Source organism: Lepisosteus oculatus, chromosome 3 (assembly GCF_040954835.1).
Source record: "Lepisosteus oculatus isolate fLepOcu1 chromosome 3, fLepOcu1.hap2, whole genome shotgun sequence".
Lineage (NCBI taxonomy): Eukaryota > Metazoa > Chordata > Actinopteri > Semionotiformes > Lepisosteidae > Lepisosteus > Lepisosteus oculatus.
This window is the reverse complement of record NC_090698.1, coordinates 58,342,295-58,359,080: the sequence shown is the minus strand read 5'-3', so window position 1 is coordinate 58,359,080 and position 16,786 is coordinate 58,342,295. Positions and strand designations below refer to the sequence as shown.

Here is a 16,786-nt window from a genome sequence, read left to right as displayed (position 1 = left end):
AAGTTTTTAGCACTTACATTGCAGTCTGTGTTGAGGAAAAAAACAAAAATATTAATAACAAAACATTTCCATTTAATTTTATGTCTGCAATGCACATTTTGCTCTACTGTCTGTGAGAACTCACAGACTTTGAAAAACATAATGAAATAAATAAGCCAGATTTTCTGTCTCACTCGTAATATAGATGTGAAATAACTTTTAAAAAGGTATTGTATGAAGAATATCTTAATTCTATTTAATATCTATTTTAATTTTTCAAATATTTAAACTCTCAGTAGTTAAGAAATAGGATGTTTGGTATCCAGCAGTTCTTACAGGTAAAGTTTAAATAATTATTCTAAGAAATGGAGCAATTTAATTGTGAGTCATTAAGACTGAGATAGGCTAAAATAATGAGTTTTAGAGATCAACTAGATACCAATCTGATTCACTTTCAGCCCTCAAATTTGGTTTCTAGATCTGAATTTGTATGTGAATATCAGTAATGAAACCACCCACTAATAAGGTACTTTTTTCAATAGACGCCTGACCTTCCCTGGATGGTTCTGATTAAGACTGTGAACATAAGGCAGCATCAAGAGTGACAAATTGTAAGAGTATGCCAGTTATAGTCCATGTAGGTAAAGCTAATCCAGCACTAAAGAAGTAATGCATTTTTAATTAAATGGATGTTGATTGCTTGATTTCAGTTAATACTGACTGAATTGCAGAATGTACAGAATGCAGCAGCTGGATTTACAGTACATGTACTTCTGAATATGGCACTCCAGTACTGAGGTTTTTTCCCTGGGCGTTAGTGATATTTCAAAGTTAATTTTAAAATATGCCTTAAATTATTTATGACATATTTTACATTTCACATGCTTAAAATATATTTTCAGTAAACCATATGGGGGTTAAAGCACTACAATCTTTTATATCCAAACCTATTTTCTGAAAATGAACATGTGATGGGAACGTTAGAGTTTTTTTTTTATTCTGGAGAGAGCTCTGGGAGTGCCACATCATGGAGGCTGGTATACAAACATGGCATTGCATTTAAAACATTGCAGTTCAGTACACGGTAAATGCATTTTTCAAAGATAACTAGGGGTTAGTTTAATTTTCCAATCTCTCCTTTAATGTGGAATCAATACTTTCTAAGTTGTACATCTGTCTTAAGACAAAAAAACTGATTGCCAACTCAGTTTAATTTTTCCATCAATTCTACAGATTTTATGCAACGGGCAAAGATATTTTCTTTTGTAGCTGTCTTATTTTGCTAAAAAATAATCAAAATACCTCATTTTATATTAATAAGACAAGTAACAATATCACAAGAATAAACTGTCAGTTACAGTATGTCTTCACCCACAAATGTGGGCGAAGCACTTCCAAACCTAAAGAATGAGCATACAGTACAGTATTTAAACAAAAGTAGATATTGCTTGCTTTCTGTTAAAACTGTTCTGTATTTGAGTTATACAGAGCCTCAGCTAGAGGGTAAATCTGACAGCTCAAGAACAACATACGAGTTAGAGAACTATTAGGGAAGAACATATTCCCAGTATTGTGTACTGATGTCAGGACTGTACTTGGTGCAACAGAGGTAGTGGTTCAATGGCCAACAGAAGTAACCATATAGTATAATAATGTTAAAATCCTCTTGTGTGCTCAAACTTGAAACAAAACCTGAAAAAGTAAAAAAGTTGAGTAAAACCAGTTCTTCTGATTTTTTATTTTTGGGGGGGAAATCCATAGCTTTTCCAAAAAATCAATTTCACTGATAATGCTTTTTCCCTCACAAAGCACTATAGTGTACATAATGTGCTAAACCATTTTCATCCATCAGTAAAATGTAGTGCTCCCCTGGGTGTTGTACAGCAGCCCTATTGATCTGATGCTTTTTCTTCTAGACCAAATTAGATAAGAACAAGTAAGTTCTCATAGCAGACTTTGTTGATTTTGTCCATGCCTGTGTGGATTTGTATATCCCCATCCTCTCATAGTTTTCTCTTTTTCTATGTGGCGACCACAATTGTATGCCTTACTCGAATGAAGATCTTACTGTATAATTTTAACACAACAACTCTTGATTTAAATTATTTCCTTTTAACTCTAAAACATCACATTCTTTATCCCTTCCTCACACGGTCTGGAACCTAAGAGGGGTAGAGGAAGTAAGTCTGTTTGTTAAGTAGCTTATTCAAGCGCAGCATTTAAGATTTAAAGTTTTGTTTTTTTCCAATTTGTATGTGACACTCTGCACTTGTCTACATCACATATCTAGGTTTTCCCAGTCTTGATTTTTATAAATATTTTGGAATTTAGTTGGCATGTTCTGCAGCATAATCTAGTCCTGCTAGTTTGGCACTGTGTATGTTCGACCAGTTTGCAAACTATACCAGAATCTCGATTGCTCCTAATTAAAATTAATTAGGAAGAGCAGTGATTCTAATAAAGACCTCTTTGATGTTCTAATTTATGATCTGTACTGTGTTTTCTGTTCATGACCCATAATGACGCTGCACTGACCTGAAGAGAGCAGCAGTCGCAGAACAGGGGAGTGTGTCCACTCGCTGGGCTCTGGGAAGTCAGCACGCAGCGAAAGCGAAGCTGAGCGCACCGCTCTGAGAGCAGAGGCAGGGTGGGACTCAGTCTATGACAAAGGGCAAATCCAGGAGACGCAATCACAGGCAGGGTCTGAAGTCAAGAAGACACGGGGCGCAAACGAGCTGAGTGGAATCTGGGAACACGGTTGTAAGCACAAGCGAAGGTCTGTGCACAATGAAGCAAAGCTAAGAAGCAAGCTAGAGGCTAAAAGAGCAACCAAGGGCAATCGGGAAACCCGGTGACAGCACAGGACTGGGGCTGAGGCAGGCCTGAAATACCTGATGTTAACAAGGACTGTATTGTTAATGACAAACAGGTGATACAGATAAGCACCTATATCATGTTCTGATGGCAGCGGTAGATGATTTAGCCAGAGTGGAGACGTGGCTGGTTGCCGTAGCGACATGGGAATGAGAGCCTGCGTTCCATTGAGTTCTAAATACAAACTCATACATTATCTTGAAAATGTGTTGCCTACAGTTTGATCATTAATATTTTATGAGACTCTTTACCAAAAGCTTTCTGAAACCCTGTAAGTATATAGTAAATGAGAACAACAGACATATGATATGGTATGCTAAGAACAAGAGAAAGCAAGACCTATCTTTTCTAAATCCATGTTGATTATGCTCAAGAATTTTATTTATGTTCAGATAATTCTCAAGTTTAAGTCTTCTTATTGTTTCCAATATTATTGATACGCCTACGATTGTATTGTTACAACATTATGCTAGATCATCTTAAAGATGACCCTGTACTTGAGCTCTAACTAGAATAATATTTTTAAAAATTGTTTCTGTAAACATATACGTAATAGAAGTAAGACTTATTGTTTTGTAACTATTGTTATAATTACTGTTTTGTCAGCCTTTTTATGGGTGGGTACTCTGTAAGCAATTTTGCACCAGGTCTCAGATGTTGTCTTTTGTGGGATTTTGTCCTATTTTCTATACAACCTAGACAAGCACCACGTGCCTGTTCACTGGTCTTTGAGCCCCAGATGGCTCATCTCATCAAGTTCAGTTTGGCTCAAGTAGGGCATCCATGGCATGACTGTTGCATTCTCGAAATCGAAAAAAAAGCTCCTGTTACATAAGCAGTTTTAAGACAGTACATTGTTCATCTAGAATGTTGTCACATCAAGAAGAGCCCAACGGAAGGGCACCAACGTGCAACAACATTAGCCGTTAGTAACAACAAGATGAGTTTTATAGCAAGTAGAAATCCCAGTCCTGACCAGGAGTCTGGGACCTTTCTGTAGAACGTGGCACAATTACATTGTTCTCTAAATAAGCAGGACGTACAATATTTGTTCCTTACTAAGTAGCTTTAAATAGCTTCTTCAACACAGCATTTCGTAGTTTGTATTCAACATGCTTAATGCTACCTGCACATAATCCTTTGACTTCACCTAAATGCAGTACATACTGTTTGCTGTCTTCTCCTCTTTTGGTACAGGCCTTCCAAGTTAACAAGTTTATAAAGTACATCTGAATCTACTGTAGATTAATATAAATGATGCAGTGGTCCTAATACAAATCCTTGTGGTACTGCTTTAATTATATCACTCAAATTTGAGCATCTCAATGCTTACTGTATCTAAGTAAAGATATATCAAGACAGACAAACAATACCATTGAATACTGCATAAATTGAAATTATAGAAAATTATTAGTCAAAATGAGCTAATGTACTGAACAAAACTTACATTTAATACGTTCTGAATGATTCAGCCATGTTCTATAGTTCTTTGTAATACTGCTGGTATGGATTTTCAATAACACCACTATTAGAATCTCCTAATTCAGTGAATAAAGTTTTAAGCAGTGAAGTTGATTCTGTTTAAATAAATAACAGGAATAGGTTCACACATTTCACTCTTCCAAGATAATAATGTAGGGATTCAGTATAATGAGCTCTTTGTATTAATTGAAAGACAGAAGAAAGTTGCTTATGTAATGGCAATTGGATTTGATCTGCTGCTGTACTTGATTTATGTTATGTAATTATAATAAAACCAGACCAAAAAATGTTTTAAAATAGCATAAATGAAGATTGCAAACTACCCAACTTTAACACTATAATTTGCAAATACATATTGTGAAACCTGAATTTAATTCAGTGAATAAAATGTATATCTAATGCCTTTTGAGTAGTGAATTTGCTGTTATCGTGGTTATAGTAGGTGTTTATTGTGACTGTCTTTACAGAATTGTGTTAACATTCTGGTTGTAAAAAGTTTACAAAAATAACATATTAAAAAGTCAGCCTGCTTGTGTTTGTGCAGTTTACATTTGGTATACAAAACCTTAAGCCTTAGATTAGTTGCTAATTCTTTTTTTTGTTCATTGGGAAAAATGGGATTCCTGTGTTTTTTTAAAATCAATTTGCTATAAAATAATTAAGTAAATAGTATATCTATTAGGGTTGTTATCTTTTTAATGACTATAAAACATATAACAAGGAAAAAAGAAGCCGTCATTAGATTAAACATCTGTCACTGGGAGTACTAATATCGCAAGGTTTTTCATTCATTAATGAGCACACCATCAGCCTTTATAGTTACTTTTCACTGGAAAATTACAATTTTTATATCAGATTTCACAAACGTTTATGAGTCCTCAAATCAGTAATCTTCCAAGTCTCTAGAGCTGATTGATTTCTGTTGCAGTTTCCAGTGGAAATCTTCTGTACAGAGAGTAATAAGTAATAAGAAAAAGTTCCTTTCTGAACAACAGTATAATTTTTCTTATTACTTCCTTGTCCTCCCACTGCTGTTGAAAAGAACAAATTAAGTAAGATACTGCCTGTGCATAATATGTACAGTGCCTTGCGAAAGTATTCGGCCCCCTTGAACTTTTCAACCTTTTGCCACATTTCAGGCTTCAAACATAAAGATATAATTTTTTTATTTTATGTGAAGAATCACCAACAAGTGGGACACAATTGTGAAGTGGAACGAAATCTATTGGATTTTTGAAACTTTTTTAACTAATAAAAAAATGAAAAGTGGGGCTTGCAAAATTATTCGGCCCCCTTGCGTTAATACTTTGTAGAGCCACCTTTTGCTGCGATTACAGCTGCAAGTCGCTTGGGGTATGTCTCTATCAGTTTTGCACATCGAGAGACTGAAATTCTTGCCCATTCTTCCTTGCAAAACAGCTCGAGCTCAGTGAGGTTGGATGGAGAGCGTTTGTGAACAGCAGTTTTCAGCTCTTTCCACAGATTCTCGATTGGATTCAGGTCTGGACTTTGACTTGGCCATTCAAACACCTGGATACGTTTATTTGTGAACCATTCCTTTGTAGATTTTGCTGTATGTTTGGGATCATTGTCTTGTTGGAAGATAAATCTCCGTCCCAGTTTCAGGTCTTTTGCAGACTCCAACAGGTTTTCATCCAGAATGGTCCTGTATTTGGCTGCATCCATCTTCCCCTCAATTTTAACCATCTTCCCTGTCCCTGCTGAAGAAAAGCAGGCCCAAACCATGATGCTGCCACCACCATGTTTGACAGTGGGGATGGTGTGTTGAGGGTGATGAGCTGTGTTGCTTTTACGCCAAACATATCGTTTTGCATTGTGGCCAAAAAGTTCGATTTTGGTTTCATCTGACCAGAGCACCTTCTTCCACATGTTTGGGGTGTCTCCCAGGTGGCTTGTGGCAAACTTTAGACGATACTTTTTATGGATATCTTTGAGAAATGGCTTTCTTCTTGCCACTCTTCCATAAAGGCCAGATTTGTGCAGTTTAAGACTGATTGTTGTCCTATGGACAGACTCTCCCACCTCAGCTGTAGTTCTCTGCAGTTCATCCAGAGTGATCATGGGCCTCTTGGCTGCATCTCTGATCAGTCTTCTCCTTGTCTGAGCTGAAAGTTTAGAGGGACGGCCAGGTCTTGGTAGATTTGCAGTGGTCTGATACTCCTTCCATTTCAAGATGATCGCTTGCACAGTGCTCCTTGGGATGTTTGAAGCTTGGGAAATCTTTTTGTATCCAAATCTGGCTTTAAACTTCTCCACAACAGTATTACGGACCTGCCTGGTGTGTTCCTTGGTCTTCATGATGCTCTCTGCGCTTTCAACAGAACCTTGAGACTATCACAGAGCAGGTGCATTTATACAGAGACTTGATTACACACAGGTGGATTCTATTTATCACCATCAGTCATTTAGGACAACATTGGATCATTCAGAGATCCTCGCTGAACTTCTGGAGTGAGTTTGCTGCACTGAAAGTAAAGGGGCCGAATAATTTTGCACGCCCCACTTTTCATTTTTTTATTAGTTAAAAAAGTTTCAAAAATCCAATAGATTTCGTTCCACTTCACAATTGTGTCCCACTTGTTGGTGATTCTTCACATAAAATAAAAAATGTATATCTTTATGTTTGAAGCCTGAAATGTGGCAAAAGGTTGAAAAGTTCAAGGGGGCCGAATACTTTCGCAAGGCACTGTAATACTGTCAGAAGGAGGCCTCATTATTCAACTAAAAACAAATATGGCAATCCTTTTTAAATAAATACCTGACTGACCTGCAATCTTAGCAATTAATTAAAACTTTATCTGAATTCTACTACCTTATTGCAGAGAAAGAAATCGACCAATTTATATTAATTTAAATCTACAATGATAACTTACTGTTCACGGTCCTGGGAAAGGAAAAATATTGTCAAATAGTTTCTGAGTTAGAGATCATACAGAAATATGAAAATAATATATTTGTATAGTCTGTAGGCATGGTATGAGTGCTACTGAATTATGGGTTTAGGCAAAAGGAATGGGATTTTTTTCATCGCCATTCCAATCTCTCTTAATTGAAACAATTAGATTGTACTGGTGTAGCACCATCTAGTGTTGAAAGGAATGAACACATTTCTTCACTGGTGCTTTTTCCTGAAATCCCAATGTTTTTTATGCTTAAACCTTGTTTATGTAGCATACCAGGGCTCTTTGAAGTTAAGTTTAAATGGTGGGTCAGAAACTGTCAAAATGCATCATTAAGTGGAAAAGAGATTTATATGTAAAGGTGATGTGTGCACAAATGCTGACTATGAAATTGCCACAGATGTGTGGGAGGCATTGAGATGCAATATGAGACTTGCAGATCTCGAGCTAATGTCAAGGTTGCATATTAGTTTAAAAAAGACAGAAAAAAGAAAAGCATTGCTACGCATCTCCCACACAGTTTCATCCCACTAACTCCTGAAAACTATAGTGAACAACAGCTGCGATGAGTTACTGTAAATCCCTATTCATTGTTTCAGTCATGTCCTTGTTCTATTTCACGTACAGTTTCTGTTCTTCTGAAAATATTTTCAGTCTTAAAAGGGTATTCATTTTTTTGCGTTATCTTGTTTTGTTTTTTTACTGGAGATACTTTAATCGTGAATTGCAAATCTTATTTCATACTGCTATAGTTAGACACAAAGTGCATCCATTTTCTTACTCCTCTACGCGCCACTGAAATGGCCTTTCAGTGGAATTTCTAGGTTTCATTCCCTTTCTAGGTTTTCAGTAGGCTTGCCCAGGGCAAGGTCTGTAAGAGGAAACAGGTGATGGGTAAATAACTGTGACTTACTGTTTTATGAGAGTCAAAACCCCTATGATATGATCTATAGTATCAAAACAGGTATTTCATACTGAAACACCCCAGGAAATTGCACAGAGAAATAATACAAAGGCTTAGCTCACAGGACATCTCAACAGCCATAAAAAAGATAATACCTTAAGTGCTTCTTTTGAGTATTAGAAGGAAGAAAATCATTTATATCCATTACACACTTTTTTATCATAGCATACCATTTTTTCAGTTGTCTTTAACAAGGGTACAGAGTATCTTTCTGAAACATAACATACAGCTTATATTCTCTGCAGTCTCTATTGTATTACATGTATATGTACAGTAAGTGATACCACAATAAATGTGGATATTGCTTCATAATTGGAAATGCACAGCTGTACTTGAACTTGTCAATACTCAGGCCTGTAAAGGATGTAAAAATATGTCATGAATAAAAGCTACAATGACAAATACAGTGAATAAATATAAATTTTGTGGGCATTTCCACAATCTTCCTGAACAGGGTTTTGAAATACTCTCTGTGTGATATCTGCTCTGCACAGACATGATTTTGTGGTGTTATCTGAAATGGAAAGATGCTGTGAATCTGAAATCGGTTTGAGTGCCAGAGAGGAAGTACTGTAATTTTCCCTCATCTCCTCACTCTTTACCAGAGTTGCCATTTTGTGTTTGTTGACTGCAGCCTGAACTCTTGAGTTGCCTGGCAGCTTCCCCCTCTTGTGAAGAATTATTAGTAATATTTTATCTCCTTCCTCAAAGCCATGGTTCTTCACTCAAATTACACCCCTGTGTACATGTGAAGGATTTGAATTGCGCAGTGTGGCCTGAGCACAGATAGACAGCATACAGAAGTTAAAACAACTTACATTTTAGACAGTACAGTCATATTTTATTCTTCATCTCATACCTTCAGTAATGCAACCTGTATGTGAAGGGTTTGTTTTATTACAGCTATACTGTATATTACAGCTATTTTATAAGTTATGGTTGCAAATGAATTTACAACAACAGCAGTTGAACCTTGGTTATGCATGAGGTTAGGAGCACAGTTTTCTTCCTGAAACTAAAATACAGTTTGGGAATAACGGGACATAACTTCAAAATCCCAGTACACCAGCTATTATTTCAGAAGGCATCTTGCAAAGTGAGTGAAAAGGTGTTTGCAAGTTGTTTATGTTACAGATGAAATCTGTTGACGATACCATCACGATGGGACTAATGCACTGACAGCTTTCTGCCCATCTAGCCCTTTTGGTTTCCCTGTTGATCCAAGGATTTGAACCAGACAGTTCTTGAAAGAAATATAATATTACGTAAATGTGATCAAATCCTTGTTATCTGATTTCTATTGAAACATCAAAGACTGAGTATTCCAGGTTTATGTCTACAGGGGCTTTTGTTTGTCTACAAGTGAGCAAGACATTTGTTTCAGCTGATAAACGTCCACCATGTTATAAAATTCAAAGGTTTTGAAGGATCTTTAGTTTAGGATCTTCTGGAGTTTTTGAAAATTATATGCCATAGACAAATATACAGTAAGAATGTTAACTAAATTTTCTAATAGTCCTTTTTAGTGGACAGTATTATTTCTTCCGATAGAAATGTCAGTAGATTGCTGTTTGTAATTAAAAAACTTGTTAGTATCACTTATTGTGTATGTTTATGTCCAGGTCCTCACATTCTTTACTATTTCAGAATATAGTTAACAATACAATGCAAAACACAGTCTTAACTTTTACAAAATCAAAACCTGGTTATGGCCATACAATTACTGTACATTGAATACATGCAGTCTTGTTATTTTACTGACATCTAGCAATATTGCCAAGCAATCCGTGTATGAAGATAACAACAAACCCTTACAAAAACAATCATAATTATTCATTTTTCATAGCCAGAAAAAAAATCTTCTTGACTGATGTGGGAAACCTTTAAGTAAGCAATTTCCTTCTGCTTTCAGAGAGGGAATTATGTGTTCAGCTCTGCTGAGTTTGCTACAGGCAGAACTCAATAAACTCTGCACAAAGAAGAAAACCCTTCTTCTTTCTTTCATAAAGAGAAAAATATCAAAAACCATCGGACAAAACAATTGGATTATATGAGTCACGTGTCTATATTTTAATAACTAAAAAGCTTTGCACTTAAAATCAGGTACAGTATGCCACACTTTTGAGCAAGCAAAGTTATTCTTAATAGGCTTAATTAAACTGCTCTGGTTGTTTGTATACATGAGGGGCTCATTTCATACTGGATTTCTTTGTATTAAGTGTTTCATGTCAGTAGATTCAGATTTTCAGTTCATTGTTTAGGCTTGTTGCTCAATAGATTATGTTTGTACACTCAAACTTAGTTCCATAATTAACATGCTAACTGCATCATTTCATGAACCATATCTGTGGTTTTTACATGGAAGTTTCAGATACACCTTCCTACTCCACTTATTGTTACTTTCCAAAGCATACCCCAATGCATAATATGTGTATCATGAAATATAATTGATGAAACACAAACATAAACATAATTTATTTTAAAATATATGTACAGTATATTTACATTATGGAGTACTAGTGAGTATTTTCTTTTCATTTGGATGGTCTTTATATTGTAATGATGCCTTAAATGGTTTTATGATTATTTCACATACTAAGAAGATGTACTGGAAAGAATAAACATTTTTTTGCTTTTCGCATTATTTCTATTTACAATTTTATGTTTATGATGGGTCAACAACACTTTGCATCGATGTATTTTTTTACTGATTTGTATTTCTGCTATTTTCCCAAATTAATATTCTATTATTAACATTTCATTTCAGGAATCTAACTTAGCCATGACTGTGACATTTAGAATTATAACTTATCACTAAGGGCTCCCCTATGCCTACTTATGTTTTCTTATTCCCTTGAGGGTAATGATAAACCTTTTTTCAAGATTTAACAGTATCTGTTACAATCAATTATGCCATGGGTTTTTAATTTCTGCTTTTTGTGCCTCTCAGTCTATAGGCAGCTAATGTGAGCTAGTGCTGTTGATAGACTTAAACCATTCTTTTATTTCTGTTACTTGTAATGGCTGGATGTATTGTTCTCAGATTGTAAATGCAACACAAGCCCCGAAACAATGGAATATAATGTGAATGGATATAATTCAATGCAGAGTGTTTAACATCTACAATAGCAGAAATTATGACCTACTGTGAGAAATACTTCTGGTAAATTAGCCTTTGACCAAAGAAATAAGAATCTCAGCACAAAGCTGAAATCACACATTTTCTTTTAAGTCTTGTTCATTTTTGCTAAAAGGAAAAGATTTTGATGTTGAAGGAAATCTTAGTGTAAATGGAGATTGCTGTTAACACTATCTTTAATTACATTTTAATGCCAGATTTCAAATACTTTTGTTTGCCCGGGATTTAGAAATAAATGTTCTGCCAGGGTAAGGCCACCTTTTTATTACTATACCATGTGTATATATTTTGAAATAATAAGAGTATAACAACAAATAACAATATTTTATTATCATCTGTCAGTTATGGATTCAACAAATCCTTCTTGATGTAACATTTGAAACAATCATATACTGAATTCAAGCTTTCTGACTATACCACACCAGAACAGACCAGAGTATTGTTGCAGTAAATTAAAAAAGGATTGACTGGAACAGTAAACTACTGCTTATTTTTATTGATTTTACTGGTTTATATCATGAATATGGTTTTGGTTTTGAATTGTTAACTATTTAGACAGGATCCATTTTGTATACTTTTATGTCAGAGTATGAGTTTTTCCTGCATAAAGTAAAATAATATGCACATATATAAACCTCTGACCTTGATCAAAATCAAGCCATTACCTTGCATTATTTTCTTATCTAGATGCATGAAAAAGAAATCACAAGTACATTAAAAGTTCATACAGAAGTCATTGGTTACAAGTCTCTTGTCAGTACTCTGAAGAACTAAATGTGCCTGTTTTATCTAAGGTACAGTATGTGTTTATGAACATACATTTTAATATGCATAAATAAATAATGCAAAAAAATCTCTAATCACACAAAGCTACGAAATCATCAATCCTGAGGCATGGTTTCTTAAATTAATTAGCAAATAACACTTTGGGAATTAAAATTAGTATGTTTTTTGCTCTCATGAGTCACAGAGTATGAATGTACGGTGCAGTGATATTAATATTTATTAGAAGTTTCTTTATTACAATTTATCCCAAGAGCATTCGGCATCCAAGATGACTGAACATCAGCTGAATGTTGGGAGAAAAAAGTGAAATAACTATAGTTCGTTTTTATTTATGTTTCTTATTATTATAGATTACGGTAATTACTCAATTATCATTTACACTTACGGATCTTTAATAGGCAGAGCACAAGAATACATACATACACCTGTTTTTCTGCAGGATTATTTTGCAGTTTGTGATCAAAGGTCTGTGAGCTGGTGAGCTGAACACACATGAATTCTGCAGTGATTTCACATTTGATTACACCACAGGATCCTTGCTGGTCTGTCTTTTAAATGTTTGTACTATACTGTATCATTTACCGCTTACTGTTCATGTCAGAGGGCTCTCTAGGTAGGGCTTCCGGAAAGTCCTTTTAAATGGCTATGTTATATTTCTGGAGCATTTCTTGTCATCACTGAAAACTCCTGCAGTCCTGTCTCAAGACTCAATGTAGTACCAAACCTCTAAGTGGCTTTTCAAAGTCATGTGCTGAGTTTTGTTTTCAGCATTTTAACAGTTTCTTTTAACAAGAAACGATTTGGAGGGGCTCCCCTCTTCAGCCGAAATCACTAGTTCGTAGTATTCAGTTCATCAATGGTACATTTATGATAAATAAGGGGAAAACTTATTATATGTGTCTGACATCTTTTCAGTAAAGAGACTTGTTTCACATCACCTTTTTGCTTCCGTTAACACGCCAAGCTGGAATCTGAGAGCATCGTGCTCCTCTGAGCCACCTGGCTGGGCTTTCTCCTCTGCTGAGCCTCCTGGGTGCTGCTGGATGACTCATCTTTTGGGGGTCAGCACCTTCAGAAGAGTTAAACAATTCCTTGTGTTTCTTTGCTTTACATCGCCTGAGAACCAATCAGTTCATGCACGAGAAACTGCAGATGCCTGGGCAATACTTCAGAGGCTTTGCTCCCAGCTGAGTTTAATGAAAGACGGATGCAAATAATAAATGGTGAGCTTAAATAGGCTACTTAATAAAGAAATATTTAGATCTTCTAACCTTGCTAGTTTCTTAACAACATAGGGAAGCAATAAAAAAGGCAAGGTTAGTTATCCTGTAAATAGTGAAAACAGATTTCAAAGAGATGTTATGGCATGTTAAACTGAACAATGCACAGTTTATTTATAACAGTATTTAGCATTTTGGTCCCCAATATATTGCAGCTCTGGAAACAGTCCCAAGAAGACAAACTAAACATTTCCAGGCTTAAAGAAGTCCTACACTGACCCGAAGAGCCGAAATGTTTTAATCATGAACAGAAGACTGAAAGGGACCTGACTGAAGTATTCAGAATTCTAAACCACTCAGTCAACTTGGCGGTCTTCTTCAGAATCAACAGTAAAGCATGAAGACACATGTGTAAACTGTGAAAGTGCATTTAAAATGAGAACAGGAAGCACCTCTTTACACAAAGTGTTGTGAGGTGTGGAACTCAGCCATATTGCGGAGGCCTTCTTTAAAGAAATGACTGAGTGATATCCTTCATACAGTTAACTTCTAAATGGACAGCTAATTCACTGACCACTGAACTATCAGTCCATTTGAGTCAAATGGCCCCCTCTCGTTTGTAGCCTATCGTATTTTCTTATATTTGAATCTTAGGGTGTGTATGTGTTTAGAGAAGTACATTGGGACTCCAACTGACATGAATTGAACAAATATTTACAGTATGTTCTCCCCGTGTTCCCTTGGATTTTCTCCAGGTGCGTTAGTTTCCTCCAGCAATCTGAAGACATACTGGTAGGTTAATTGGCTTCTGGGAAAATTGATCCTAATGTGAGTGAGTGCATGTGTGTCAGTGTGTACCTTATGATGTACGGGCATCCTGTTGTCCAGGGTGTATCCTGCCTTGCATCTGTACTTGCTGGGATAGGTTTCCCCGCCCTGTATTGGATAAAGGAGTTTTGAAAATGCATGGTTGAACAATTGTTGTTAATATGCATCAGATTGATTACAGTATTACTAGGAAACTGATGTATTATTAAAACACCTTAGTGATGTTCTTACCTTAAAATTATTCAGGGCAATTATTGTGATTATTGATCATATATATATGTACTATACCGTACTTTTGAGATTTTGCACCATTTGATCACTTTTGTCCGCCAATGAAAGTTCAAACTTAATTTCACCTTGGAACTAATATTAAAACTCCAGGAAACTTCTAAAAACAGTCGGTTTTAACCCACTCTAGACATACACAATTTCATTACAACCAATCTCCTGTACATTACAAGTACAGTCAAACTTAAAGACATTCATGCAAAACAAAATTAAAGAACAATTTTATATTCTAGTAAATCTACCATACAGTGTTTTGTTAGCAGGGTTAACATTAAGCAATAACAAAGGAGCAAACAACCTCATCTTAAAGTTATTGAAACATTAATGGTCGTTATGAATTTGAGTGCCTTTTGCTACAACAGTTTATGAACGTATGCTTTATTCAACCTTCATTATATGGGCCGTCTACTTTTTGTGTATCACACACATGTAATATTTAAAACGCAACAATAAATTAGGTTTGCATGAAATGTTGGTGTTCTGTGACTTTAAATGACATGAATTTTATCGTCCTGTCTTAGATGACATGGTTTTAACAGAGTGGTGGCAGTTCAGACAGAATGATATGAGAAATGCAGCATCGTGTTGCGTTTTAACCAATATCTGTTTTGAGGAAAGCAGACTGTGAACTGTACTATGCCAAGCAATATGCCAAAGTAATACTGATTGCTCGACTGATAAAAATGAATAAATCATAGAAGATGATCGGATAAAATCATCATGTGAATATGCACTTTAATTCAGCAAAGACATATTTTGAAATACTTCAGTTATTCACTTAATTATCAATTAATTACCTTAATTATAAGGCCTGAATGTCTGGAAAATCAGTGTTATAGTAACATGCACAATTACATTTAATAATCTTACTTTTCTGTCAGCACTTTAACAGCCTGAAGATTATTAAGATTATTTCATAGTTAATGACAGTGCAGCCAGTATCTAGTTTTGTCCTAATTATTTTTTGCTGGAGTTGCATTGTGTGACTAGTCAAACTAGAGATGTGCTATAAACACTAACCTTGCGAATTGTTAGCACTGACAGATGCCTAGAAAGTGATGATGCGAGAAATAGCTGTAGTCATACTGTATGCAGATTTTGTACCATGTCCAGGCTCCTGTTTGAAGACTGATGAATGTGATGAATCTGTCTTTGAAGGATCATTGTTGAGTTTTCCTTTACTGGCAATAAGCAGCGGTCCATCTACTGTGCAGCTACTGTGGATAAAGGAGGGGCTGAGCTTGGTGAGATGCCACAGTACTGTAAGTTGAATGGAGCTCTGGGGAGCCTGAGGTGAGCAGGTGTTATCACTCCACTGTGATGCGAAAGTGGAAGGTCACCATTAGTAGTCGTGAAGTCAGTGTATTTATAAAGAAGCAAAAATGCTGCAGGCTTTTGTGGTCTGTCCCGGTTATGTTTTGAAAAAGTAAGCCATCATTTTCAGTTAAGCATCATTGCGAGTATTGTATAGAAGATAGAATATCTTATACAGTATAAATATGCTAAGCTTTCTGTGAGTGTGAGTGTGAACAATTCCAATAATCCTTTCACAATAAAATTTTCACAATAGCACCAAAAAAATCCAGGTTCCATTGAGGTATAAATCTGTATATTAATTCTGTTAAATAAGAATAGAAAAATAACCACAGAGTAATCAAACTACACACCAGTGAACTGGTACAAACTAATGACAGTCACATGCAGATCACAATAAGAGGCAGTTACTTTCCTGTATTTTATTTTTTTTGCATTGGGCTTCTGTTCATTTTTAATTTTTGCTGAGATTTTGATCCTGGTATCCATCTTTGTGCGTCATGTCTGCATCAAAACATTTTGTTTTCACCATTGTGAATTGTAGTAAGGTCACAAGCAGCAATGTTTCAGCTACCGTTCATTCTGTTGTTAATTTTATGGAATATATATATTTAGTTCTAGTCTGTATTTGTGTAATAAATTATCTGGCTCAGTTAAGATACAAACATGGAATTTAATGAGGAGTTGCTGGTGTTTATGAAACTGTTTTTATCATTATTGATGCTTTTAAATATCACATAAATGCTGCTTGTCTGTTTTGCTTCTTTTATTTTACATACTTAAAGGTTATAAAACGTTGCACTAATGACTTAAATGTACTGTAACATTTCTATATTGCAGCCATATAATACACAAACAGAATGCATCTACAGTGGCATGGTTTTCAGCTTACCATTACTATTTAATGTGCTTTACAGCTGCATTTCAAGCCTTTGAGAAGCTGACCGAGAATATTGTAGCACCAAGGGAAGTTGTAAATGTTTTGTATGAA

General features: G+C 35.5%; 1 protein-coding gene and 1 long non-coding RNA gene across 7 annotated transcripts in view; one reads left to right on the top strand and one right to left on the bottom strand.

Annotated features, from left to right (window-relative positions):
- The window catches only part of trpm3 (transient receptor potential cation channel, subfamily M, member 3), a 227,348-nt gene that overhangs the window by 45,080 nt on the left and 165,482 nt on the right, over nucleotides 1-16,786 (top strand). The gene's annotated exons all lie outside the window — the stretch shown is intronic.
- On the bottom strand, nucleotides 12,901-14,295 carry LOC107079936 (uncharacterized). Its single transcript, XR_001480830.2, has 2 exons — nucleotides 14,224-14,295; nucleotides 12,901-13,214 (listed from the first exon to the last, which is right to left on the bottom strand). It is a non-coding gene; the product is annotated as an uncharacterized lncRNA (long non-coding RNA).